The sequence below is a fragment of the Giraffa tippelskirchi genome, chromosome 6 (assembly GCF_054371585.1).
Source record: "Giraffa tippelskirchi isolate mGirTip1 chromosome 6, T2T-mGirTip1v1.2.pri, whole genome shotgun sequence".
Classification (NCBI taxonomy): Eukaryota; Metazoa; Chordata; class Mammalia; order Artiodactyla; family Giraffidae; genus Giraffa; species Giraffa tippelskirchi.
The window spans coordinates 47,169,369-47,195,923 of record NC_137280.1 but is presented as its reverse complement, the minus strand read 5'-3'; the positions used below and the strand labels follow the sequence as shown (position 1 = coordinate 47,195,923).

General features: G+C 44.2%; 2 long non-coding RNA genes across 2 annotated transcripts; one reads left to right on the top strand and one right to left on the bottom strand.

Moving 5' to 3' along the window:
• The first annotated feature begins 15,538 nt into the window (after positions 1-15,538).
• On the top strand, positions 15,539-17,840 carry LOC145510974 (uncharacterized). The gene is made up of 4 exons (XR_014057312.1): positions 15,539-15,694; positions 15,902-16,217; positions 16,497-16,791; positions 17,041-17,840. It is a non-coding gene; the product is annotated as an uncharacterized LOC145510974 (long non-coding RNA).
• Positions 16,785-26,224, bottom strand: LOC145510975 (uncharacterized). The gene is made up of 4 exons (XR_014057313.1): positions 26,037-26,224; positions 25,481-25,651; positions 21,466-21,537; positions 16,785-17,818 (listed from the first exon to the last, which is right to left on the bottom strand). It is a non-coding gene; the product is annotated as an uncharacterized LOC145510975 (long non-coding RNA).
• Between the last annotated feature and the right edge of the window lie 331 nt (positions 26,225-26,555).

The window sequence follows — 26,555 nt, the reverse complement described above, 5'->3', positions numbered from 1 at the left end:
CAGTCGTTAAGTCATGTCTGAACCTTTGCCACCCCATGGACTGCAGCACACCAGGCTTCCCTGTCCTTCACTATTTCCCAGAGTTTCCCAGAGTTTCCATCCAATTGGTGATGCAATCCAACCATCTCATCCTCTGTTGCCCCCTTCTCCTCCTGCCCTCAATCTTTCCCAGCATCAGGGTCATGTTACAGGTTCGTTATTAACTACTACTGTGAGACACAGAAATCTGAGTATCTAAGTTTTCATTAAATATGAACTTTTCACTTTTTTAGCTGAAAAACTTTTTTGTTTTCATTATATATTAACTTTTCTTTCTTTCTTTCTTTTTTAGCTGTTGGCAGAAAGATTTATTGCAAAATAAAAAGGAATTCTACATGGGCTAGTCTCCCATTGCTGCTATAAACAAATTACCAAAAAACTGAGAGACTATAAACAATATGAATGTGTTGTCTGTCTTACAGTTCTGGAGGGCAGAAGCCCAAAATCAGTCTCACCCACTTAAAGTCAAAATGTTGGATAAGCTGATTTCTGCCTGAGGCTCAGAGGGGAGAATCCATTTCCTTGCCTTTTTCAATTTCTTCCATCCTCTTCTATTCTTTCGTTCATGACCCCTTCCTCATCACTCCAAATTCTTGGTTTGCTGGTAACATCTACTACTGACCCAGCACCTGTATCCCCCATATAAGGACCCCTGAGTATATAAGGCTCATTTCAAGATCCATATTGACTCACATCTGCAAAATACCTTTTTACAATATGAGATGTGATAAATTCATGGGCTCCAAGTTTGAGACACAAACATCTTCAAGAAGAGAGGGGCATTATTCACCCTACTACACTAAGCAATATATACACTAGATGAGGACTTCCCTGGTGGTCCAATGGTTAAGAATTTGCCTGCCAATGCAGGGGACACAGGTTGAATCCCTGGTCTAGGAAGATTCCACAAGCGTGGGGCAACTAAGCCCATGTGCCACAGCAACTGAGTCCAACAACAACTGAGTCCAAGCTGTAGAAACCACGAGTTGCAATTACTGAAGCCCACATATCTAGAGCCTCTGCTCTGCCACAAGAGAAGCCACAGCAATGAAAAGCCCATGCACCGCAATTAGGAAGTAACCCCCGCTCACTGCAACTAGAGAAAAACCTGTGCAACAACCGAGACCCAGCACAGCCTAAAATAAATAAATAAACAAATATATAATTTTAAAAAAACTAAATGAGATTTACACAATACAATAAATGACACAACCAACACAGCAGCAACTTTCAGGTACTCCCTGTAAGCCCAGGGGCATAACTGCTTAGCCTCTATTTCCTGAATACATCTCAAGTACGCCTATATTGGGCTTCCCAGGTGGCTCAGTGGGTAAAGAACCCACCTGCCAATGCAGGAGACCTAAGAGATGCAGGTTTGATCCCTGGGTCAGAAAGATCCCTTGGAGAAGGGCATGGCAACCCACTCCAGTATTCTTGCCTGGGGAATCCCATGGACAGAGGAGCCTGGCAGGCTACAGTCCATGGGGTCGCAAAGACTGAAGAGATTTAGCTCGTCCACACACACATGACTGTATTAGCCTGTAATTTCTCATATTTCACATTGGCCTCATTAACTGCAGACTGGCACCTTGAGGACATGGCATCACACAGACCAAAGCGTGGGTCACAGCACAACTGGCTGGTACACCAAGTCGGCAACAGCGATAAGCACCGGGTCCAGCATCGTCAACCCCCAGCACCTGGGATGAGAGGGCGTGTGTTAACCCTGGCTGTTCCTGTCCAGAGCACTTCATTTCATCCTCAAACACTCTGCATGCTGTCTATGAAAAGGAGTGTTGCTGCATCTAGAAAGCTACAGGAAAAGGGACAGGATGCTTAGCTGTGCTTCAGACTTAACCACATGTCGAAGGGAGAACTCTCGCTGCTCTCCTGCATCTCACATACTACTTGCCAAGAAGTAAAAGCTACGAAACCCACCCCGGCTTATCTCTGTACTAGTAGAAGCAATATGCTGTGTGCTAAGTTGCTTCAGTCATATCTAACTCTTTGTGACACTGTGGACTGTAGCCTGCCAGGCTCCTCTGTCCATGGGCTTCTCCAGGCAAGAATACTGGAGTGGGTTGCCATTTCCTCCTCCAAGGGATCTTCCCGACCCTGGGATTGAACCCTAGTCTTTTGCATCTCCTGCCCTGGCAGGTGGGTTCTTTACCACTAGCGCCACCTGGAAAGTCCAGTGGAAACAATACCTCCTTTAGAAAGGAACATCTAGGACAAATGCTAAGCCGGACAAGATGCCAGAATGAGAGGCACAATCAGGAACTGTCTCAAGCAAACCTAAACCTGTGGTTTGATTCTAATAAGTGTGATTTCATTAAATTAGAAAAATTCCTTTAAATCAGGGGTGGGGGGAGTCAAGATTTAGCTAAGGAAAGATTAATCAAAATAATTGAGCTTCATGTCACTGTAATTTAACCTATATTGAGTTACTCTAAATTATGTAGCACATTCTTTATAAATTATGTAGCACATTCTTTATAAGCAGAAATTGATGATAGCTTATTTTACAAAGGAGATATCTGTTTTAGAGGAGATTTCTATTGTAGAAGAAAATGTTGAGACTGGTCTCTCAGTTAGTTTAACCAATCAAATGCCTACCTGTGCAGGAGATGTAATCACGGGTTCAATCCCTGAGTTAGGAAGATCCCCTGGAGGAGGGCATGGCAACCCACTCCAGTATCCTTCCCTGGAAAATCCCATGGACAGAGGAGCTTGGCAGGCTACAGTCCATGGGGTCGCAGAGTTGGACACAACTGAAGCAATTTAGCACACACACACAATCAAACCTAAGCAGGGCAGCTTGTGCTGGCAACTTTGTAAACTGCAATACCTACACCTGTCAATTCAGGATCTAGCAAGTGATGACAAATAGTAACTCTCTTTAGGTCAAAACTGACCCTCACTGTCTGCTTATATTTCATACTGGCTTCTGCATGGAACCCTCAGGATCACATTCCCTTTCTTCAAATTCTGCTTCCTAGGCTTCTGACCACAGAGCACTCCAGGGTTCCCTTATCTCCTTGACTTTTTCTCTCCTTACACCTTGGCTGGTTTCTCGTCCTGCTCCCACACCCCAGCTGTAGATGTCCCCCCTAAACTGAGGTCTCAGTCCTTTGCTCTCCCTGCTTCATAAGCATCATTTTGGAGCAGTAGCTTCCATCCATCTCATGAGTAACATCTCCTTTCTAGATTCCCACCAGATGCCAGGATCAGTGCTTATGCTTAAAGTTTCAGCTGAAGTCTGTCTCACTAATTCCTATCTGTGAATAGCAAATGCTATTTTCAATACATAACTGGATAAATCAAATATCCTTGACTTCATGGAGCTTATAGTCTAGTGAGGTGGGGAGATGAGTGGGTGGGGGAGGGGGGGCGGGGAACCAAGGAGAGACAGTGAACAATAAACTAATAAAGTAAACTGTATATAGTACATTAGTGAGTTGTAAGTACTCACCTCACAAGACTTGTAGCTATCGTATTAGACAGCATAGCTCTAATGTCTTCATTCCCTGGGTTTCATTTCATTTAATCTGGAAAAATGTCAGAAACAAATCAAGCTGCTATATTGGCATTCGTTTTCTCAGATGGGAAGCAGCCCCTTGCATCCAGGTTTTCCCCACCACGATGCAGGTGGGGTCAGGTTGCGGGGAGGGACGTTGATGTGTTTGCTTTTCTGTTACACAAAAAGCAAACAAAAACACAAGCACACTGGCAAATTCAGGTACATAGGCAGCTCCGCTATTTGCCCCCGGGCTCACACCCTCCAGGGTTCAGGGTCACTCAGATGATTCCCTTTCTTTATATAAAAAAATGCAGCAAAACAAACTGTCCCACAGACTCTGAAGGGCAATTACAAAGGAGAGGTTTCAAAAACATTCAGAGAGGATGTCACCAGAATGTACGGACTGTTTGCCAAGGTCTTGAAGAGAATAAGCCTTATTAGATTATACAGCCTTCACATTACTGTCTAATCAGAGACAGAACAGACTGTTTTGATACAGTTTTGGCAGGGAGGCAGCTATTTTGGCAGAGCTGTCCCAGGACCACCTCATCAAACATCCCCTACACTCCGGTATCCCCAAACCCACTGTGCACCCCTGACCTTGCGCCAAACCCACCACAACCATTTACGGAGTTTTTTGCTGACTCCATTGTTTTCTGTTCCATATTGTCTTATATTTTATTTCTTTTTAATGAAAATTATATGTAATATGCAATATTTGTATTAAAAAGATGGGAAATCATAAATATATGCGCTTGTGCTTGGAAAGAATGGACTTCCCTGGTGGGTTGGACTATAAAGAATCTGCTTGCAATGCAGGAGATCTGGGTTCAATCCCTGGGTCAGGAAGATCCCCTAGAGAAGGAAATGGCAACCCACTCCAGTATTCTTGCCTGGAGAAGCCCATGGACAGAGGAGCCTGGCAGGCTACAGTCCACAGGGTCACAAAGAGTCAGACATGACTGAGCAACTAACACTTGGAGAGAATGTATCTGGAAGGTTTTTTATTTTTATTTATTTTTTAAAATATATTTATTTATTTGGCTGTGCCAGGTCTTAGTTGTGGTATGCAGGATCTTTTGTTGTGGCATGTGTGATCTAGTTCCCTGACCAGGAATCGCATCCAGGCCTCTTGCATTGAGAGTGCAGAGTCTTAGCCACTGGACCACCCTGGAAGTCCCCGGAAGGATATTTTTTAAACTGGCAAACATCACTCTCTCCAGGGTGAAGAGCAGAGGACTAGGGATCAGGAATGGGGAGACCTCCCTCCCCATAAGATACATTTTTAATGCTGTATATATATATGTTTTTATCATATGCATCTTTTATTTTCTAAAACGTTTAATTTTACGTATTTATTTGGCTGGGCCAGGTCTTTGTTGTAGCATGCATGACCTTTCATTGTGACATGAAGGATATTTTTTTAATTATTAATAGTTGCAGCATATGGGATCTAGTTCTCCTATAGTGAGTGAAAGTCACTTAGTCGTGTCCAGCTCTTTTCGACCCCGTGTACTGTAGCCCACCAGGCTCCAGATCAAACCCAGGCCCCCTGTATTGGTAGTGTGGAGTCTTAGCCACTGGACCACCAGGGAAGTCCCTCTAGAACATTTTTTTTAATTTATCTTTGAACAGTTTCAGATTTACAGAAAAAAATGGGCAGAAAGTACAGAATTCCCATAAATTCCCTCAGCTCCCACACCCCATCACTAATGTCATGCACTTGTGTGGTTCACCCTTCTTACAACTGATGAGCCAATACTGATAAGTGGTGATGAAAGTTCACAGTTCACATTAGGATTCACTTGATGTTGACTATTCTGTGGGTTTTGACAAGCATAATAATGTGTATTTGCCCTTATCATATCACACAGAACAATCTCACTGCCTTCCACATCCCTTCTCCTCCATTCATTGATCCCTTTTTCCCTCTAGGCTAGAGCAACCACTGATCATTCTACCATTTTCATAGTTTTGCCTTTGATTTTTTTTTTTTTTTTGCCATGTGTATCTTTTTTTTGGGGGGGGGTGCGTGTCACACAGCATAAGAGATCTCTGTTCCCTAGTCCAGTTCAGTCCAGTTCCTCAGTCGCGTCTGTCTCTTTGCAACCCCATGGACTATAGCACACCAGGCTTCCCTGTCCATCACCAACTCCCGGAGCATACTCGAACTCATGTCCATTGAGTCACTGATGCCATCCAACCATCTCATCCTCTGTCACCCTCTTCTTCTCCTGCCTTCAATTTTTCCCAGCATCAGATTCTTTTCCAAAGAGTCAGTTCTTTGCATCAGGTGGCCAAAGTATTGGAGTTTCAGCTTCATCATCAGTCCTTCCAATGAATATTAAGGGTTGGTTTCCTTTAGGATGGACTGATTGGATCTCCTTGCAGTCCAAAGGACTCTCAAGAGTCTTCTCCAACACCACAGTTCAAAAGCATCAATTCTTTGGCTCTCAGCTTTCTTTATGGTCCAATTCTCACATCTATGCATGACTACTGGAAAAACCATAGCTTTGACTAGACAGACCTTTGTTGGTAAAGTAATGTCTTTGCTTTTTAATATGCTGTCTAGGTTGGTCATAGCTTTTCTTCCAAGCAGCAAGCATCTTTTAATTTTATGTCTGCAGTCACCATCTGCAGTGATTTTGGAGCCCAGGAAAATAAAATCTGTCACTGTTTCCATTGTTTCCCCATCTATTTGCCATGAAGTGATGGGACCAGACGTCATGATCTTAGTTTTTTGAATGTTGAGTTTTAAGCCAGCTTCTTCACTCTGCTCTTTCACTTTCATCAAGAGGCTCTTTAGTTCTCGTTTGCTTTCTGCCATAAGGGTGGGGTCATCTGCGTATCTGAGGTTATTGATATTTCCCCCACAATCTTGATTCCAGCTTGTGCTTCCTCTAGCCTGGCATTTCTCATGATGTACTCTACATATAAGTTAAATAAGCAAGGTGACAATATACAGCCTTGACGTACTCCTTTCCTGATTTGGAACCAGTCCGTTGTTCTATGTCTGGTTCTAATTGTTGCTTCTTGACCTGCATACAGATTTCTCAGGAGGCAGGTCAGGTGGTCTGGTAGTCCCATCTCTTGAAGAATTTTCCACAGTTTGTTGTGATCCACACAGTCAAAGTCTGTGTTCCCTAAACAGGGATCAAACCCATGCCACCTGCATTGGAAGCTCACAGTCTTAACAACTCAACTACCAGGGAAGTCCCACCATGTATATCTTTAATCATTTTTCAAAAACCACTTTTAAGACAGTAAAAATATTTTTAAAAAGTGTATTCAAACTGAGTCTCACAGGAGGGCCCACTCCAAACTGTCATCATAAGGAAATTTAACAATATTGAACAAATATTAATAAGCCAATATAAATGTGTGTTGAGAAAGTTATTAAAAATATAAATGAACATTTTCTGGAGAGCCTGTTCCTAAGGCAAAAGGGCTACATTGTGTCCCAAAAAACTTCCTTTCCCTCCTCCCCTTCTAATGTTTAGAGAATAATTAAGTTGACATAATCAAGACACTTCACAAAGCAGAGGTATTTGCCAATATAGTATCAATCGAAAGTCATAAATATGGGTGTTGCACCTCAAAGAGCCAGTTAAGGGCCTGGAGACAAAGAACTCCCAGATTCTCAGAATAGAGATGACATTCCGGATGACAATGCCCTTCCTGAGGGCATATAACCACTGTGTTATCATTATTGACTTTCTGTCAGCTACTGCCTGCCCTGATGACCTGATACACCCCTGGTCCCCAGCTTAGCCCCAATCCCTATGTCAAAGAAATTCTGGAGATTAGCACGGAGGTGATGTTCTGGCACTGAAGAGACTGGCAAGGATGAATCTCTTGGTCTTTATTTATTCTTTATTATTGTTTTAAAGATTTATTTATTGGGCTTCACTGAGTCTCAGCTGCGGCACACTGGATCTTTTGTTGCTACATGTGGGAATCTAGTTCCCCGACTAGGAATCGAACCCAGGGTCTCCGAATTAGGAGCAAGGAAATCCACTGGACCACCAGGGAAGTCCCTCTTTCTTTTGCTTTATTTGGTAATAAAACAACTAAAAAATAAGAGATTTTTAAGGCTTTTTTTAGGCTTCATTTTAAAGCCTGTATCAAATATACTTGTATCAAAACAACAGTGTCAACATGCCATGTGCCTTCCCCCACTTAATGGGATCCTGGTACACCTGTGGCTCCAAGGGGAGGAAATGGAAGAAGGCACAGGTGGAAGGACCATTCAGTGCCACCTGTCTACTGAGGCTCCCACAGTGCATGTCCTATCCTATACAAACCAATTTCCTTGGATTAAGTACATTCCACCCAAACACAGCCAATTCACTCATCTTGTATTCCCTGTAGAGACTATCAGAATATCTGTCTTTTCTAAATCAATGCCAGATAGCAATATCAGAATTACCAGAATGAATCTTCTTGCTTGCTTCTAGTCACAGCCTGTGATTTAAAACTGTGGTGCTGTAATTCTACCATCTCCATGGTCTTCCTTCCAAAACACATGGCAGTTCACCACCTTCAGGCTTAAAAGAGTTGTGTGTAGGGACTTCCCTGGTGGTCCAATGGTTAAGACTCTGGGCTTCCAATGCAGGGTGCGCAGGATCAAAGCAGGGAGACTGGTTCTCCATAGCACCTTTTGTTAGTAAATTTTCTGAATTAAGAAAAGCATCTGAGTCACACTGAAGACAATGCTTATAAGAATCACCTGATGAGTTTGTCTCTCTCAAAAGTTGCATCTCCTTTCTTGATACTTACCCCAAATTTCATGCCCCCTCAGCCAGAGATTATCCTAGGTTAGGAAGGGGCATTAAAACAAAAACAAACAGGGGATTCTGATTTGAATGGTCTAAAAGCCTCACTGAGTGAGTTTCAGTCATTTTTATTTTTACCTTTATTTCTCTGTGGTCCACATTTTTTTGGAGAAGAAACACAATTCCAAAGGGCAATCTTATTTAAATATTCAGATACATCACTGACTGCTTGTAATGTATGCATAATCTGTTTCTGGAATTTCTGAAGCACTTCAGTACCTGAGCAGATTTCAATGAGAAAGAAGTGTTGGGGAAAACTAAGTGACCTGAGACCCCAGATCCAGCAAACATTTGTGAGCGGCTACTATAGACTAAGCGACCAAACACACGCTATAGGCTTGGGGCTTCCCATATGGCTCAGTGGTAAAGAGTCCACCTGCCAACCCAGGAAACTCAAGTTCAAGGAAGGCATGGTAACCCACTCCACTTTTCTTTCCTGGAGAATCCCAAAGACAGAGGAGCTTGGCCAGCTACAGTCCATGGGGTCGCAAAGAGTCAGACATGACTAAACAACAATTTTAGGCTCAGCACCTGTTTTTCACAAATGCATGCTCTCAGCTATCCCCCCCCAGGAACCTCATTTTCTAAATGAGGAAGTGGTGGCTCAGAGAGCTTGTCCAAGGTCACATAGATATTAAGTATGTGTTGCATCAATCCTAGATTGACCAATTACCCACAGATGCAATAGATTTAAAGAGTGAAACAAACAAGCATGAAATCACCTGTCTTTACATTCAATGGCAAAAAAACTCTTGAAAATGTTTTGAAATGGTGGCTCTGTGGTCATGACCCACAATAACCTCTCCTGAGAGGGGAAATAACTTGGCTACTTGTGGTTAGAAAATGCTGCCCCACCCTCAAATTCAGACCTACCAGGTCAGTGAGCTCCCTGCTTACCGTGCCCACCTCCTGAGTCATATTAATGTACCAGGGGCAGGAAGGAGGGGGAATTCCTTTCCACACTGAAGTCTTATTTCAGGAATGAGTGACTCAGATGCCATTGACAGACTTCCTACCCAACAAACAGCCTTATTAAGGAGCCATAGTCTTTCAGCACATACTTATGGGACTTGGGCTTCCAGAACCCCAATTTTTAGCATATGGCTAAATTCTGGGTCCCAAGTCTGCAAACAAAATCACCAGAAAGCTCTGGGGCCAGAGATTTAGCTTACCTGATCCTAGGGGTTTCTGTGAATAAAATAAAGATATTAACACCTACCATGTAGAGAAGTTGTGAAGAAGAAATCAGACAGGAGGTCATGAAGTTGACACCAGCAGTTCTGGGATTGATGGGAATTCCTGCTGGATGGCCAGGAGAAAGGAAACGGGATTGTCATGAACTGGTGTCTGGTCATATTTGGCTCTTTTGCGACCCCATGGACTGTAACCCGCCAGGCTCCTCTGTCCTTGAGATTTTTCAGGCAAAGAATACTAGAGTGCATAGCCATTTCCTCCTCCAGGGGATCTTTCTGACCCAGGGATCAAACCCGAGTCTTCTGCATTGGTAGGCAGATTCTTTACCACTGAGCCACCTTGGAAGTACTTTATCATCAATAGCAACAGCTAACGTGCTGTCCCGGTGACTGCATTTCTTCAAGGAGCTTGAACTGGGTGCCCACAGGGGGCTGGAGATGCCAAGGAGAAGGCATGTGCCCAGGGTAGGGCTCCAAGGACAATGCAATGGGATAAACGAAGAAACGGAGGAGCAGCAAAGAGACTGGGCCCCCGGAAGACTGACTTGTTCTTTCTGGAGTTTGAGGAGGACCCCAGGGGAAGGTGGGATTGGGTGAATGGATAGGAGTGAGGAGAAGGAGAGGTTGCCAGGTGGAGAGATGGCATTTTAGGCAAAGTGAACAGCATAAGCAAACACATGGAGCCTAAGAATGTGCTTGGGGATTGGAAAATAGTCCAACTGGAGGGAGTGGAGAGTATGGTGGGAAAGAAGGAAAGATAAAGCTGGAGAAAGGGCACAGGGTGGGCAGCTAAGGGCTCAGCAGGTATCTTGATTTTGGTTGGCAGTGGGGAAGCAACAGACAAGGAAGGTGAGGGCTCTGGAGAGATCTCTGTTACAGAAAGCTCTCACTAACGACTCTGCATATGACATGATGAATAGTGCCAAGATGTTGAAAAGGGACTGAAAAGAAACAAGGAGGGAGGACTTCCCTGGCAGCTCAGTAGTAAAGAATCTGCCTGTCAATGCAGGAGACACGAGTTCGACCCCTGATCCAGGAAGATCCCACATGCCAAGGAGCAACTAAACCCCTGCCCCATGACTACTGAAGCCACCATGCCCTAAAGCCTGTGCTCTGCAACAAGAGAAGCCACCACAGCGAGAAGCCCACGCACCACTAGAGAAAACGCCCATGCAGCAATGAAGACCCAGCACAGCCAAAAATAAATAAAGTTTTTTTTTTTAAAAAAGGAGGAAAAAATAAGCAAAAAAAGCTATGAGCCTGGATACTATAATCAGCATTTGAATAATGACACAGATTATACTGAGAAGTTCCCAGAAGTTCTTAATACTAAAACCCAGTGTATGGTGACTGCCATATGCTAGATGGTGTCTCCTTCCTAGCGGCACATCCCAAAGTGTGACTGGGAGCCTATGGCATCCAAAAGTGCATATAGTTCAGTTAGTTCACAAAGGTCCTTCTCCCTGAGCAATGAGGTCAGCTCCTGAGAGACGTCAGTTCCCATAGAATACCTTGATTTCTTTTTCTTGGACTCAGTTTTCTCTGAAGGGCACAACTGTACACTTGAAAATAGTTTTATAGTTTTGCTTTGCCCATTCATTCACTTACAAAACATTCGTGAAGACTTACTATGTGCCGCTAGTAGTAGTAGTAGTTTAGTCGCTAAGTTGTGTCCGATTCTTGTGCCCTCATAGACTGAAGCCTGCCAGACTCCTCTGTTCATGGGATTCGCCAGGCAAGAATACTGGAGTGGGTTGCCATTTCCTCTAGGAAGGTTATAAAATATGGAGATAACAGGAAGAGATGGCTTCTACCTTCATGGCGATGGCTTCTAATGTATATAGCTATAATAAAATGAAATCTGCTAAATGGGCCTAAGAACGGCAACAAAAAATTTACAATAGCCAACACATGGAAGCAACTTAGATGTCCATCATGAGATGAATGGATGTCCAACTTAGATGTCCATTGACAGATGAATGGATGAAGATAAACACATACATAAATATATTCCACTATATATCTACATAATGGAGTATTACTTAGCCATGAAAAAGAATGAGGACTTCCCTTGTAGCCCAGTGGTTAAGACTCCACACTTCCAATACACAGAGTGTGGGTTTGATCCCTGGTCGATGAGCCAAGATCTCACATGCCACGTGGCATGGCAAAAAAATAAAAATAAATAAAATAACAATAAAATCATTTTAAAAAAGAAATCATTTAAAAAAGAATGAAATAATGCCATTTGCAGCAACATGGATGGACCTAGAGATTATCATACTAAGTGAAGAAAGTCAGATACAGAAAGACAAATATATGATGTTATTTATATGTGGAATCTTTAAAAAATGATACAAATGAACTTATTTACAAAACTTATTTTACAAAACAGAAACAGACTCACAGACTTTAAAAACAAACTTATGGTTACCAAATAGGAAATGTGGGTGGGGAGGGATAAATTAGGAGTTTGGGATTAACAAATATATATTACTATATATAAAATAGATAATCAGCAAGGACCTACTGTATAGCACAGGGAACTCTACTCAATATTCTGTAGTAACCTATCTGGGAAGAGAATCTGAAAAAGAATGGAGATATATATATATATATACACACACACACACATATATATATATAAATCACTTTGCTGTACACCTGAAAATAACAACCATACTAGAATATAAAATAAAAATTTTAAAAAAGAAGAGCATCAAGAGGATATTATAAGGGCTCAAAGTGGAAAAGGTGATTTGAAAAACTTAGTTACTGCACATAATTTGAAAATCATGTATAAATCCTTGCTTCTCAAGGTGTAGTCCACAGAACCAGAGCACAGGCGTCACCTGGGAGCTTGTTAGAATCGTAAAAATGATAAACTCTGCCTAGACCTTCTGCAGTTTTCTTTTTTGACCCTGCCGCATGATTGCGGTATCTAATTCCCTGACCAGGGGTTCTAACCCTGGTCTGAACCCATGCCCAGTGAATTGGCAGCATGAAGCCCTAACCAATGGAGCCAGGCAATTTTAGGTTCTGCGTTTTAGTGAATCCTCTGAGGGGGTGTTTGCTCATGGAAGCGTGGAAGGCACTGGCTTAGTGCCCACAAGGTCCTAAAGCTTGTTTTAAATATGGTTGTCTTTTTTTTTGTTTTTTTTAAGCAAATGATAAGCAGAAAGCGATCAAAACTAAACTCCTGGGACTGTAACATTAATCTAACCGCAACATAATCTTTCAAAATTAGTACTTCTTTTCTTCAAGCATGTCTTTTATTTCCAATTCTTCCTTTATTCTATATGAGAGGGATGCAGGTGCCTGGGGCTCAAAGAAGAAAGGAAAAGGGGGGGTGGAAATCGGTCCTCCCTGGGAGGCAGAAACGGCTGGCAAGCTGCCAGCAGATTCTGTTCTGGAAAATAGAGCCTGTGTGCTTTGAGGTGGTCAGAGGCTATTTGCTCTTGGATCTTTGCCTCACCTGGCCTGGCAGCTGTCCTGCTGCACTGCTACATCAGCACCAACACATGGACTTCCTTTTGCCAGTTTCATCTTATATGTGGTCCAAGAAACATCTACTCAGCACCTACTAAGGGCATGCTGCTAAGTCGCTTCAGTCGTGTCCGACTCTGTGCGACCCCATAGACGGCAGCCCACCAGGCTCCGCTGTCCCTGGGATTCTCCAGGCAAGAATACTGGAGTGGGTTGCCATTTCCTTCTCCAGTGCATGAAAGAGAAAAGTGAAAGTGAAGTCGCTCAGTCGTGTCCGACTCTTAGCGACCCCATGGACTGTAGCCTACCAGGCTCCTCCGTCCATGGGATTTTCCAGGCAAGAGTACTGGAGTGGGGTGCCATTGCCTTCTCCGATCTGTCTTATATGGGAGCCCATTTTAGGTTAAGAGGGAAAGTTAAAGAATAACTTCCTTATACCTCACATTTTCAGATAAAATAAGAACAAAATTAAATTCTGTTTTTAAAATGCTAACTGAATTTTCAGCAAGAAACTATGCCCTAAATGTTGCTAACCTAAGTTCTAAAAAGGTGACTAAGCTGACAGTATTTTTTATTCTACAAACCAAACTTTCAGACAGCAAAGGCTATATTATAGTACATTTGGTTTGATTCAATTCTGAAAAAACTACATCTCAAAATACTCAATTTTCAATTCTAGTGCAAGCAGTACTCAGAGAACAAATCCAGGTGATTTAAGCATGTATTTATGTGACAAAAAACCAATGTATTAGTGAGAAAAAAAGCAAGTCCATCTACACAGTGAAAATAAAGAATATGAACATGTTACCCTCTGATCTTCTTCTTTAGTCCAGGGACCCTTTATCAATTCTGGATTTAAAACTTTCTGCCACCAATGTTGGCATTGAAAATCAGAACGATTTTGAAGATGAGCTAAATAGCAAGAGCTAATACATAATTATCATACTAAGTGAAGAAAGTCAGATACAGAAAGATGAATATATGATGTTATTTATATGTGGAATCTTTAAAAAATGATACAAATGAACTTATTTACAAAACTTATTTTACATAACAGAAACAGACTCACAGACTTCACAGACCATTGGTGTGGTCAAAGATGTAGAAATAATTAGAAGAATAGATAGAAAACAAGTTGTACCAAAACAGAGATATAAACTGAAGACTATGACTGCTCAGATAAGTGGGAGTGTTGGGGAGAGGTGGAGAAGTTCCAGCTCAGGAAATCAAGGAAGGCTTCAAGAAGGAGGAAGCGAAACCAGTTGGGCCTTGAATGATGATAATTTCAAGAGGTAGATCTGGGGTTAGAGCTTTTTTTTTTTTAAGATTCTGATGATTTTTTTTATGTGGACAAATTCACTTTTTAATGAATTAGTTACAATATTGCTTTTGCTTTTATGTTTTGGGGTGAGGCATGTGGGGTCCTAGCTCCCTGACCAGGAATCTAACCTGCACCCCCTGCATTGGAAGGTGAAGTCTTCACCACTGGACCACCAGAGAAACCCCTGGGATTAGAGCTTTTGAGAAAGAGTATCTAGTCCAGAAAAAGTAAGGCGGTGGGAAGATGAAGAGTTTCTCTGAGGATGAGTGTCGGAGAGAAAGCTGGAAAGAAGGCTTGGGGTTAGTCGTGCTGCTTGCTAAGCAGTGCTCAGTCACTCAGTTATGTCCGACTCTTTGCAACCCCATGGACCGCACGCCACCAGGCTCCTCCGTCCATGGAATTTTCCAGGCAAGAATACTGGAGTGGGTTGCCATTTCCTGCTCCAGGGCATCTTCTCAACCCAGGGATTGAACACATGTCTCTTGCGTCTCCTGCATTGGCGAGTGGATTCTTTACCACTGAGCCACCTGGGAAGCCCCTGGAGTTAGTCATAAATGGCCCCAAATGCCCAAATGTGGGCAGTAGGGAGCCAAACAAGAATTTTTGAGAAGAGCAATGACATGACCCTATCTGTGTTTTATATGCTAGGCATTCTTTTCTGGGGAGGGAGGGAGGAAGAATTTATAAGACACTCCTATTGCTTCCCAAATTCCCAGCTGAAGACAGAGTTATCATCCTCTTCTTTCCTGTCTTTCCATCTCCCCACAGCAGCACCACCTTCGCCTTCCTGCCAACCACGCAGTTAGCAGATGCTCAGCATCTCAAAGTTACCTGGGGCTGGATGAGACTCCAGCCCTTGGAGGCCTGGCCTGTGGCTCGGGAAGTGGCACCAGCCCCGGTGCCCAGGAAGACCGGCATGGAGCATGGGTGTGCTCTGATGACAAGTGTTAAAACCACCTATTTATCAAAGTCTGGGGTTAGGATGATTATCACTGGACATGTTTACCATCAGAAAGGAGAGGCTGATCAGATAAGAAGCCCCATTTGACAGCAATCTTCTTTCACCTGTACTTGTTTCTGGGTACTTGTTATTCTAAGAAGAAATGTTCAGGTTTTTTTTTTTTTCTGTGAACCTGGTTCCTCTAAGCCAGCTGTTTCTTCTTTCTCCTAACAGCATCACAAAACTTGGGGACTGGATGGAACTGGAGACCATTTTGCCAATCCCCTTACTTAGTGGGAAGGCTGAATGACCTGTCCAACTGCTCTCGGCTAAGCCAGAGGAGAAACTTTTATATCAAATGTAAGAGCTAGAGTGCTCAGTCATGTCAGACTCTTTGCAACTCCATGGACTGCAGCATGCCAGGCTCCTCTGTCCATGGGATTTTCCAGGCAAGAATACTGCAGTGGGTTGTCACTTCCTACTCCAGGGATCCCTCACATTCTCCCACCCTTGTTGGAAGCAAGGGCTTGTCTGTGAACCATGTCCACAAGGCTGTTTTGTGTGCAGGAACGGCCAGCTCCAGCCTCATTCTGGACCACAGGAGGGGCCTCCCACGAGGCACAGGGGTGGCAGCAGACGCCAGAAGCAGCTTGGACATCTCGACCCCGCAACCGAATCCCCAGTCCAGTAAGTGTTCTGAGAGCCTGTTTTCACTCAGAAAAACAGAAATGTAATGGAATTTTTAAACTGTCTAGAAGACAATTTTAAACTAAGAAAACGGAACTGACTCTGCTTGGCCGAGGCCAAAGTACACAGAGATTGGTGTGAAGTCACTTCCGCGGTGGGAACTCAGTGAGACACGCTTGGTGGCTTCCTGGAGGAGGTGAGAAGGAGGGATTCTCTGTCATCTGCATCCTTGTGGAGAATCACTGTATGTGGGGGGTGCAGTCCCTCCCCATGAAGTGCTCAGAGTGGATAAGGATTATTTCTGAGAAATGCAGGGTTAGGTGGGAAGGTGGGCTCGCCCTGGGCAAAGTGTGGGAAGGGGCTTTGGGAGCCCCCATGTGCGTCCTCTCTTGGCCCCCTCTTCCGTCCCCCCCCCCACCAGCAGGGACTTGTCCGGCCCTCACCTGGTCTACCTGTCCTTTCATCCTCCCCCTAGGCCTTTCCCAGCACATCTGGGCTGCAGACACAGCTCTCTGCTTAAGTGATAGGTGTGCGGGCGTGCTGGACACCACTGTGGGCACAACAGGAGCCTCTGCAGGGACACTTAGACCTGGAGAGGGCGAAGCCATGGAGCTGATGTTCAGAAGACAGACAGGGGTCTTCATGCAGCGTCCCTCCCCCCTTGTCTACTGACTCAGGACAGTGGTGTGCTAGATCTCAGCGCTCCGTTCAGACCCAAACAACGGGGCCTTTGCCACTTCACCTAAACAGTACTCAAGACTCAGGCCTGAGTAAGTCACATTTATTCTAGTTAGAAAGGGGCACCCAGGTGGTGGAGGCCCTGGGGCCTGTGGCTATAGAAGAGGAAGAAGTCTCCCTTCCATCTCCCACCACCTGCCCCTCATCTCATATACACACACACACACACACACACACCCTGCCCCATCTTTTCAGGAACACTGGGCTAAGATGTAAATCGGGGGATCCGCCTTGGGGGTCCCGTGTTCCTCCCTCCTCATCACCATCTTTTTTCTCTGCAGCTGCACACCCCCTGGATCCCGCACAACCCCGCCCCTTGTTTGACATCCTGTGCATTGAGTCCTCCTAACAGCGGCCACCCGTGCTCACTCGAGTGCAAACATCGCTCCGCTCCCTGAAAGGCCAGATGGAACACCCCCCCACCCGGCCCATTTGTGGGTCCACATTTGACAGCGCACAAGGCTTTTATCTCAGAAGGAAAGAGCCGGGTTCTGAGCGGCAACCCCGCCCCCGAGCACACACGGAGTCAAAAAGACATTTGTCCACAGGGCCCATCACAGGGAAAACTTTTGTTCTTTTTTTTAAAAAGAATTTTCTCTTCCCGCCAAAATGTCTGTCCCCGACGCAGCAGCAGCAGCAGCGGCAGCAGGTCTGTGGAAAGCCTGCCATCTGACCTGCTCGCACGTCCCTCCTCGCGTCCCATCTGGTGTCTGGTGCGCATAAAGGCCCCGGCCGCCCCGCCCAGGCCTTTCTGCAGCCGCCACCGGCCGTCCGGTCCCTGGGGCCTGCCCCGCGCGAGGGTCTGGTCCCCCTGCGCCCCGCGGCCCGAAGACCAACAGGTGATGTCAGCGGGTGTCCGAACTCTGGGACTCACCAGGCACCGGCACTCATGATTCACACGTGCGCGCGCCTCTGACTCAGCAGTTTCCAGCGGCCTGGACTGCAATTCACAAGGAAGGACCCGGGCCCGGCTGCTAAGGAGCCGCAGCACCACCTTTCTGCACAACAGCAGAGAATTGGAAACAACTCCAGATTACCTGGATCATGGAAATAGCCACACTATAAAAAAAAAACAAAAAAACCCCAAATGTGTAGTTACTGAAGACAATGCTGGAGACCTGTATCTTTTGGCATCAAAGGCGATCCACAAAAACATTCTTAAATATAAATAGCAAGTTTCCAAGTAATATATATAATGTGATTCTACTTTGCTATATAAAATATACATATATTTATACATACATTTATATACATGCACATAGAAAAAGTATGTACACCACAATGTTAACTCTTTATTTCTGGATATTGAATTTATGGCTGATTTTATCTTCCTATTTTTGATCATACTTTCTGATTTTCACACATTTTCTATAATTGTATAGTAAAAAAAATTTTTTTTAATGAAAGCTGGAGACAACTTTCTGATTTACTTATAGATATTATTTAAAGCCATGAACTAGACGAGGGGAAATATACAGAAGAGAAGGGGGTCCTGGGCTGAGGCCTAGGAACTCCAGTATTTAGAAATTGGACAAAGGAGGAGACAGGAAAGGAATCCGAGAAGGAGCAGCCAGGAAGAAGGGAGAAAAACCAGAAGGATTCCAGAGGCCAAGAGAAAGAACTGGCTCAGGCTCTGTCAACGTGTCCCTAAGAGGTCCGGAGGATAAGATTAGGACAGCAAATGGGGCAAGGTGAAAATTTGTCAGATAAAAGGGAGAGCAAGAGATTGGAGTTCTGCAAAGAAATGGAAGATGTAGAGGGCCATGTTTTCTCAGACATGGAAATATTTCAACATTGTTGTAGGATGATGAGAACGATCGGGTTAACAAGGGAGTCAGTGATCCAGCAGCCAGAGAGGATGGGCAGAGAAGGAGGATCTGCAAGCGCAGCCAGCTAGGGTGGCTGTTCAGCTCCTAGGACAGCCCGCCCCCCACATGGAGAAAGAAAGCAGAGCTTAGGTGAGCACCAATGCAGGCAGCATGGTAGGTGTGGCGAGGGGAGATGAGTTATTTCTCAGATGTGTAGCAGCTGCTTGAGGTGGGTGATATCGATGGACATTTTACAGAAGATCAGTTGGTACCGTTGTGTGTTTGCCTGTATGTCCCCATCTCCTTCATTTGTATGATGGCCTAGGGAAATAATCCCCTTTCCCACTCTTTCTCCATCAGCAAACCTTTATCACTACATCGTGAAGAGTTACAGCAGAAGAAACTGATTAAAAGACTCAAAACCACACAAATAAGTTCCCACGAGATCTACAGGGCTCAGCCACTGCAGGAAGTATAGATGTTATCATTCATTTATGTGTGTCTCCCTGGTGACATCATGCACTTTCTCCTTTAGAAAGTGAACAGTAAACCAATATGAAAGTATGAATTACATTTACTACTTTATACGAGCTAACTGACATTTATCAACCACCCACTGGCGTGTTGACCTTCCTGGGTCCTGGGAGGGAGCAGACACGAATGTGATGTGGAGGAAGATGAGCTGTGGACCCAGAGCACAGGCCCTCCAAGCCCAAAGATGGGGGCTTGGATAAGAACAAAAGTTTTACATTATTACAATTACAGTTCTCATATCCAGCTTTTTTTTTTTTAACTTGATGTTCTGTTTACACTTTTCTGTTTCTACATGGTCTGAAAATAGAACAGGCTTTGGAATTAGAAGTTCAAAACATTGTTCTACTTTTCATCACCTATCTTCAAAGGCAGATGTAGGTCTTAGGGGGCCCAAAGCTTGGGGGCTTCTCTTTAAGAACACATAATTGAGAGCAGAATTGAATATTTCTTTGGAATGAAGAAAGAAATCACAACACATTTCTGGAGATTTCAATCTTGCCTTCTGAGATCTCTTTAGACAATTTATCAAAAACTTTTATGCAGAGATGCTCTCTTATTGCAATCTGTTTCCACCCCACCCCACTGGGGTCCTGACCCTACAACAATGTGACTACCACCCTCCCAGGGCCCTTGCAAGTGGGGACCCTGAAGTTCAAGCTTCATTTACTTTATAGTAAGTCTGCCTCTTTCTGTGTGATCTGGGGCAGGTCAGATTTCTCTGATCCTCAGTTTGCTCATCTACAAAATGGAATCATAATAGCTACCCACGAAGTTTGCTGTGAGGACCAAATGAAAAAGTTCAGAAATCAGGGCTGGACCCTGATTCTTATTGCTCTAATGCCAGTGACTGGGAGATGGAGGCGAGGTGTGGGACACTGTGTACTGTGCTGGCTCTTCAGAGAGATCAGTTTCCTTCCAGTTAGTTTACAGTCATTTTTTAACAATTGCTGCCTGCTTTTCTTATGCCATTTGTAATGGATTTTTAGACTAATAGATTTTGTGAGCTTTTATAAACTCCTCCAGCAATTTAAAGGAGGAACTAGGTAAAGCCACCATTTATCTGGCTCATCCCCCTTAATTATTTCTTCTAAAATCAATGGCCAAATTAAAAAAAATTTTTTTTTTTGGATGCATTGATGCAATTAGAAAAATGTTAAAGGACTCAAGAGGTTCAACGGCTCTGGCCTGTGAGCAGACGGACCATTCATAAGTTTGTAGTTTCTAATTCAGAGCAGTCTCAGATGAATTTCCTGCCCAAGCTGGTCTGCTTAGGGAACAAAAGCCTGGAGATGTGTCTGCTTCACGGCCCATTGGCAGTGCACACTGCCAGGGCTGGCCTCTCTGGTGGCCCGTACTCATCAGAGGGACCCGCCACCCTTAGTGATTCAGCTTTTACAAATCACTGTAGGAATATCCAGTTTGGACAACACAGAAGCACGTCCCTTCATACCACTGGGACTTCGCCACAGTCCTTTATATCTTGTAAGTAACTCACAAAGGTTTCAGTGAACTATTTCCAATTCCTGTAGCCTCATCAAGAAAAGTACCCCTATCTGGGGCCAACTTTTCCAAGATGCTAAAGTCTGAAGGTGACCACAAAAGTAGTCCCTCAGCAACTGATTCCACACTTCACAACATAGATCCCTCCAAGGATAGGTTTCATGCAGCTGCATTTTACCTGATATCCTCTGGCTTTGATAAACAGGGGTTAATTAGGCATCTGTGAAATAAAACACAACTTGGGCACCCCACCAGGCAAGAGATGCTAAGTGTCTCATTTTAAACGACTCACCTCGGTTTTAGTTCTGCCTTTAATGAAAGAAAGAAAAAAAAAAAATCTTCTGCAGTTACAGCTTCTGCAGCCTGAAGAACCTCTCCAGTTACCCTGCCTTATATAACAAAGGAAGAAGGAGTGGAGCCAGAGGACCACATGCTGGGCGGGAAAGATGAACAGATGATCTTAACTAGGAGGCTTAGCCCCATCTTCCAAGCAGATCAGACTAATGGGAGGGAGGATGGGAGAGATACCACCTCAGTGCTGGAGAGAGGAGACAATAAACCAATTCACTGATTTTAAAGAGTGGGTGGTGAGGCTTAACTATCACTTCCCAGGATTTTTCTAAGACTACAGTTTTCTCTTTCATAATGAAAAAAAGAAGAGTATATTTTTAAAATATTTGGAGATAATTGAATACTTATAAGCAAATTTCCTTTAATATGGAAAGAAAATGTCTGGTAATGGTGCCTTCTGTTAGAGAGAAAATTGACCTCAAATTTTAAATTAAATTTTCCAAAAGCTTCAACCCAGGTTTCTTTCCCACATCTTGAATTTTGGCTTTCATATTCTTCAAACGTTAGGCTGACCTGATTTTTCTTTCCGGTTACATCAGTGTAACTTGATGAATAGTGATTCCTAATAAGGAGAGTGTGCCCAACCTTGTTAAAAAAAAAAAAAAAGATTAAGAAAGGAACTAAAATACTGTAATAGAAAAAAAGAGCATTTAAGATAAAGTCCAAACAAAATTTTTAAAGATAAAATTCATCTTACAAGGGGCTATCTGGATAGCTTCTTTTCATTGATTACAATTTCTGAGCATTGTGTGATTTATGTATTATATTTACTCCATTATTAAAAATTTGTCCATGGCTACATATTTGCTACAAATGCAACAGTTCACACTGTTATAGCAGCCTAATATGAGAGGCTGAATAATGACCCCCTGCAATACATCGATGTGCAAATCCCCAGAACCTATAAACATGTTACCTTACATGGTGAAACAGACTTGGCAGATGTCATCAAATTAAGGGTTTTGACCTGGGGAGATCAGCCTAGATTATCCAGATGGACCCAATGTAATCACAAAGAAGACAGAGGGAGATTTTGTCCAGATAGAGGAATGTCTGAGGGATGTAACAAGAGGACGATTCTACCAATCACTCCTGGTTTTGAAGATGGAAGAAGGGGCTGTGCACCAAGGAAAGCAGGCAGCCTCTTGGAGCTAGAAAATGCAAGGGAATAGATTTCCTCCTAGAGCCTCCAGAAGCAATGTCAGCTTTCTGACACCTTGACTTTAGCCCATTGACCCTGACTTCAAGACTGTAAGATAATAAATCTGCATTGTTTTAAGTGACTAAATGTGTGATACTTGTTACAGCAGCAATGAGAAATTAATACACAGAGTATGGTGTATTAACTCCCATTTTAGAGAGAGAGATCTAAGATCTTTCAAATTTCTGTGATCCAAAATACTTAACACAGTGACCTGAATGAGCTGATATTGTTACCAAAGTAGGTCCGTTGGCCAATACACAGCAAACCAAAGACTGAGATGCCAAGTTTCCCAGCCAAGAAAGAATTTATTACAAGGCAGCCAAATGAAGAGCTGGAAGAACAAGTCTCAGCTTCACCTCTCTGAAGTTGAGGGAGCTGGGATATTTATGAGATAAGCAGGGAGGTCTCAGGTGTGGGGAGAAGTGATTGGAGGCAGGGGAAAAGGCACGGGTATATTTGGGTTACATACTTCTGCACATCCAAAAATGAAGGCACTTAGCAGGATCTTAGGATGGAGTTTCCCAATCCTCTGATGTCAAAAGGCCATTCATCAGGCACCTACATAGGCCCAGTTTTAGGGTCAGTGGTCCCAACCAGCCTTAGCCAGTTGGCACTGGACAAGAGCTAACTCCATATTCCTGTAAAAGAACTAGGCTGCGTGAAGCTAGGAAGGCATAAAATTAAAGAGAGGAAAAAAAGAAAACAGAACGAAAATGAGCTTAAGCAGGGAAGGCGGTTTATAAGCAGAGGAGTTTTAATAAGCCATTTTCCTATCTGTAGTTCTGTAGGACAAACTCAAGAAATCCTGGTAGTCACCAGCTTCCATTCACTCTCTGGGGTGTGGTTTTCAATATTCCTTGAGCAGGAATGACAAGATTATGGGCAAGAGCCAGGTGGGTGATAAAAACCAACCAACCTAGAAGTTGAAATTGTCCAAAAAAAAAAATCCATAAACATAATCCAATGAGACCCTTCACTTATTACATTGGGTATTTGTTGTTGTTTTTTTAATTTTTTACATTGTTTTTAACAAAAGAATTTATCCAGTAACTTTTTTTGTCTTTCAAGTCATTTGAAAAAAAACACTATTTCAATAAACTCTAGAGTTCTATGGGACTTAATGATAATAGTAAACACAGTATGTTGACAATTAAAATAACTGATAAGGCCCTAATAGTATATGTTGGGCTTGATTTTTCTAAATTCAATATATAGTGACCAACTGTACTTGTTGGGAAGGAAAGTTCTGCCAGAAGCAGCTAGAGTTGGTAACTGAGAACCAGGAAAGTCAAAGAGCTTTCCTGGGAGATGGCATTCCTTCTTCCAACACTCCCTAACCAGATGCCCTCCTGAAACTTTGAAAGATGCTGAGGTCACGTTCAGGCATGCACCCTAAACATCCTGTAGTTGTGGCCTCTGATCTTAGAATGCAGTGTTTCAGTGGATGCAATAGAAGCCGCGGGAGCCTGCCTGCTGAGGGGGAGTGCAGACTGGAGGTGTGTTCAACATAGAGCCTGTATAGCAAATGCCAGCCAATAAATAATTTTAGCCTCATTCTGTTCATATTCTTATATTTTATCTCCCTATTTCTCTCAGGAGAGATTCTGCTCAAACCTCATTTCCCTGGGGAAATCTTCTCTGCCTGACCACCCATCTAGTCAGATCCCTTCATTAGAGACATTCATAAAAACTGCATTCCTTTCCCTCAGAATGTTCATCATGGTTTGTGGTCATATACTCTTTAGGTGGTTATTTGCTTAGTGTGTCTCTCTCCCCACTAAACATTAAATCCCGAAAGATTGGAACCAGGTCCAATCTGTTCCTACTAGTTCATGGTTATGGTTTAACATCTGTTGAGTGAATGAATGAATGAGGAACCTGCGCTGTGGATCCAGGCTCCCCTCCTCACCCACTAACAAACACTTGGCTAACCTATAATGAAGTCAGTTTAGGTGAGGCAAAATAAAACCAGAAGACAACACTAGAACAGGGAGTCCCCAACCTTGGGGATCCAGTGCCTGATGATCAGAGGTGGAGCTGATGTAATAATAATAGAAATAAAGTGCACAAGAAATGTAATGCCCTTGAATCATCCCAAAACCATCCTCCCCTTCCCCAGTCTGTGGAAAAATTGTCTTCCATGAAACCGGTCCCAAAAAGGTTGGGGACCGCTACTCTAGAACAGTTAGAAAATATTTGTTGAGGGCTCGGTGGGAGCTGGAACCCTTCAGAGGGCTGCAAATACAGGAGAGGGATTAAAGCATACATAAATAGCTACAACAAAAAACAGAAATAATGACAACCACCAGGGAGGGGCAGTGGGGACTCAGAAGAGGCAAAGTGACTTCCAGCGGACGTCATCCTGCCTAGTTCATGAGCCACCTTTCTTGATAGCATTCCACACTCCCTTGCCCCTCGGTCCTTCAGCTGCACCCATTTGGCAGATGGACATGCTGTGGTCTTTCTCTGCTGCTGCACCTGATCACCCTGCTCCGGTGCTGGGCAGGGTGGACTCACATCACCACGTCTTGGTGCAGAGCCCTGCCTGTGGCCACGCACTCAGCCCAGGGGGTGGGCGGGGCTGGGTGAACCCAAAAGATCACGACCATGACCCACCTAGCCCAAGGGCCTGAACTCACACCTGCCAACCTAAAACAAGTCCTTGAAGCTGCCCGGCAGTTCCACTGGGTGCCCCTGATCAAATCCCTTCCAGTCTTCTCAAGGATTGTTTCAGAAATCCTTTATTCTCCTCAGATCTCTGATGGTGCCTCCCACTCCAACCATTCCTCCTTTTCTCTCTCAGCAGAAGACCTCGACTCTTGTGCAAAGAAACTGAAGTCAAAGAATGTCCTCTGCTGAGGTGAATGCTGGCCCAAGGTAGGCCCCCTTCCTGGGGAGCCCATTTCTGGTGACAGGCCCGAGGCAGAAAGACCTGGGTTCCTCTCCGAAGGAGCCTCAGAGGTCCCCATGGAGATGGCAAGGCCTGCATCTCCCTCTGCCCAACCCTGTCTTCTTCTCGGCCTCCTTCAGACGTTAGGGACAAGAGCGCCCCCTAGTTCATGGCCTGCTGCCAACCTCCACCACGGTCAGCTTCACAGGGAATTGGGGTTCTCCTGTTCTCCCCACTTCCTCAGGAGCCTTCTCTGCACAGTCCTCTTCCTCCTCCCATCTCACCTTCAGCCCCTCTGGCCTTGGAGTCTGCATGTGGACACTAGCTCCCTTGGTGGGACTTTAACCCACAGGTCCTCGCTCTTCTTTACCTGATTACCTCATGCCTATCCATCTGCCGAGCTTCCCAGGTGGTGCTAGTGGTAAAGAACCCACCTGCCAATATAGGAGACACAAGGGACGCGGGTACAATCCCTGGGTCCAGAAGATTCCCTGGAGGCCGGCATGGCAGCTCACTCCAGCGAAGAGTCGGACGTGACTGAAGTGACTTAGCACGCATGCACACACTTTCCATCTGCCAGGTCTCACTTCAAACATAACTCTCTCCTGAGGAAAACAGATCAGTTTCCTTTGTCACAGCCTCCCATGGAAGGTGTTTCTCTCCTTCTGAAGTTGTTCTGCTGTGGCCTAAAATAGGTAGTGTTTCTTCTGAATTACAAAACATTTTTTTCTGTAAATTCCTAGTGATTGAGAACTGCACTGCTCAGTGTGGTAGCCGCTGACCACGTATGACTACTGAGCCCTTGAAACGTGGCTGGCTGGGGCTTAGTTGTGGGTAAAATGCACATTGGATTTCAAAGACTCAGAATGGAAAAAAAAATGCAAAATACCTCACGAATAATGTATATTAATCATATGTTAAAATCATAATATTTTGGACATATTGGGTTAGATAAAATATCTTACTGAACTTTTTAACACAAAGAATTACCTTGGTTTTGAACCCTCCAGCTCTCTGGGAACACGATGATAAGATACCTGTCTTATGCTGCTGCTGCTGCTAAGTCGCTTCAGTCGTGTCCGACTCTGTGCGACCCCATAGACGGCAGCCCACCGGGCTCCCCCGTCCCTGGGATTCTCCAGGCAAGAATACTGGAGTGGGCTGCCATTTCCTTCTCCAATGCATGAAAGGGAAAAGTGAAAGTAAAGCCGCTCAGTCGTGTCCGACCCCTAGCGACCTCATAGACTGCAGCCTACTGGGCTCCTCCGTCCATGGGATTTTCCAGGCAAGAGTACTGGAGTGGGGTGCCATTGCCTTCTCCGGTTGCAGCTGTTACTCGTACTCAAACTTTTAGCCTGTAAACTTCCTGGGGTGAAAGGCACCTGGGCCCAATTCTCCACAGTTTAAAGGGAAAATCCACACTATCTGGGCAATGACCCACCATTCCCTTATTCTCAAACGAAACTTGGCTACTTGATCTATCTCTCTTTTGGCCAAAGGGAGTAAAGG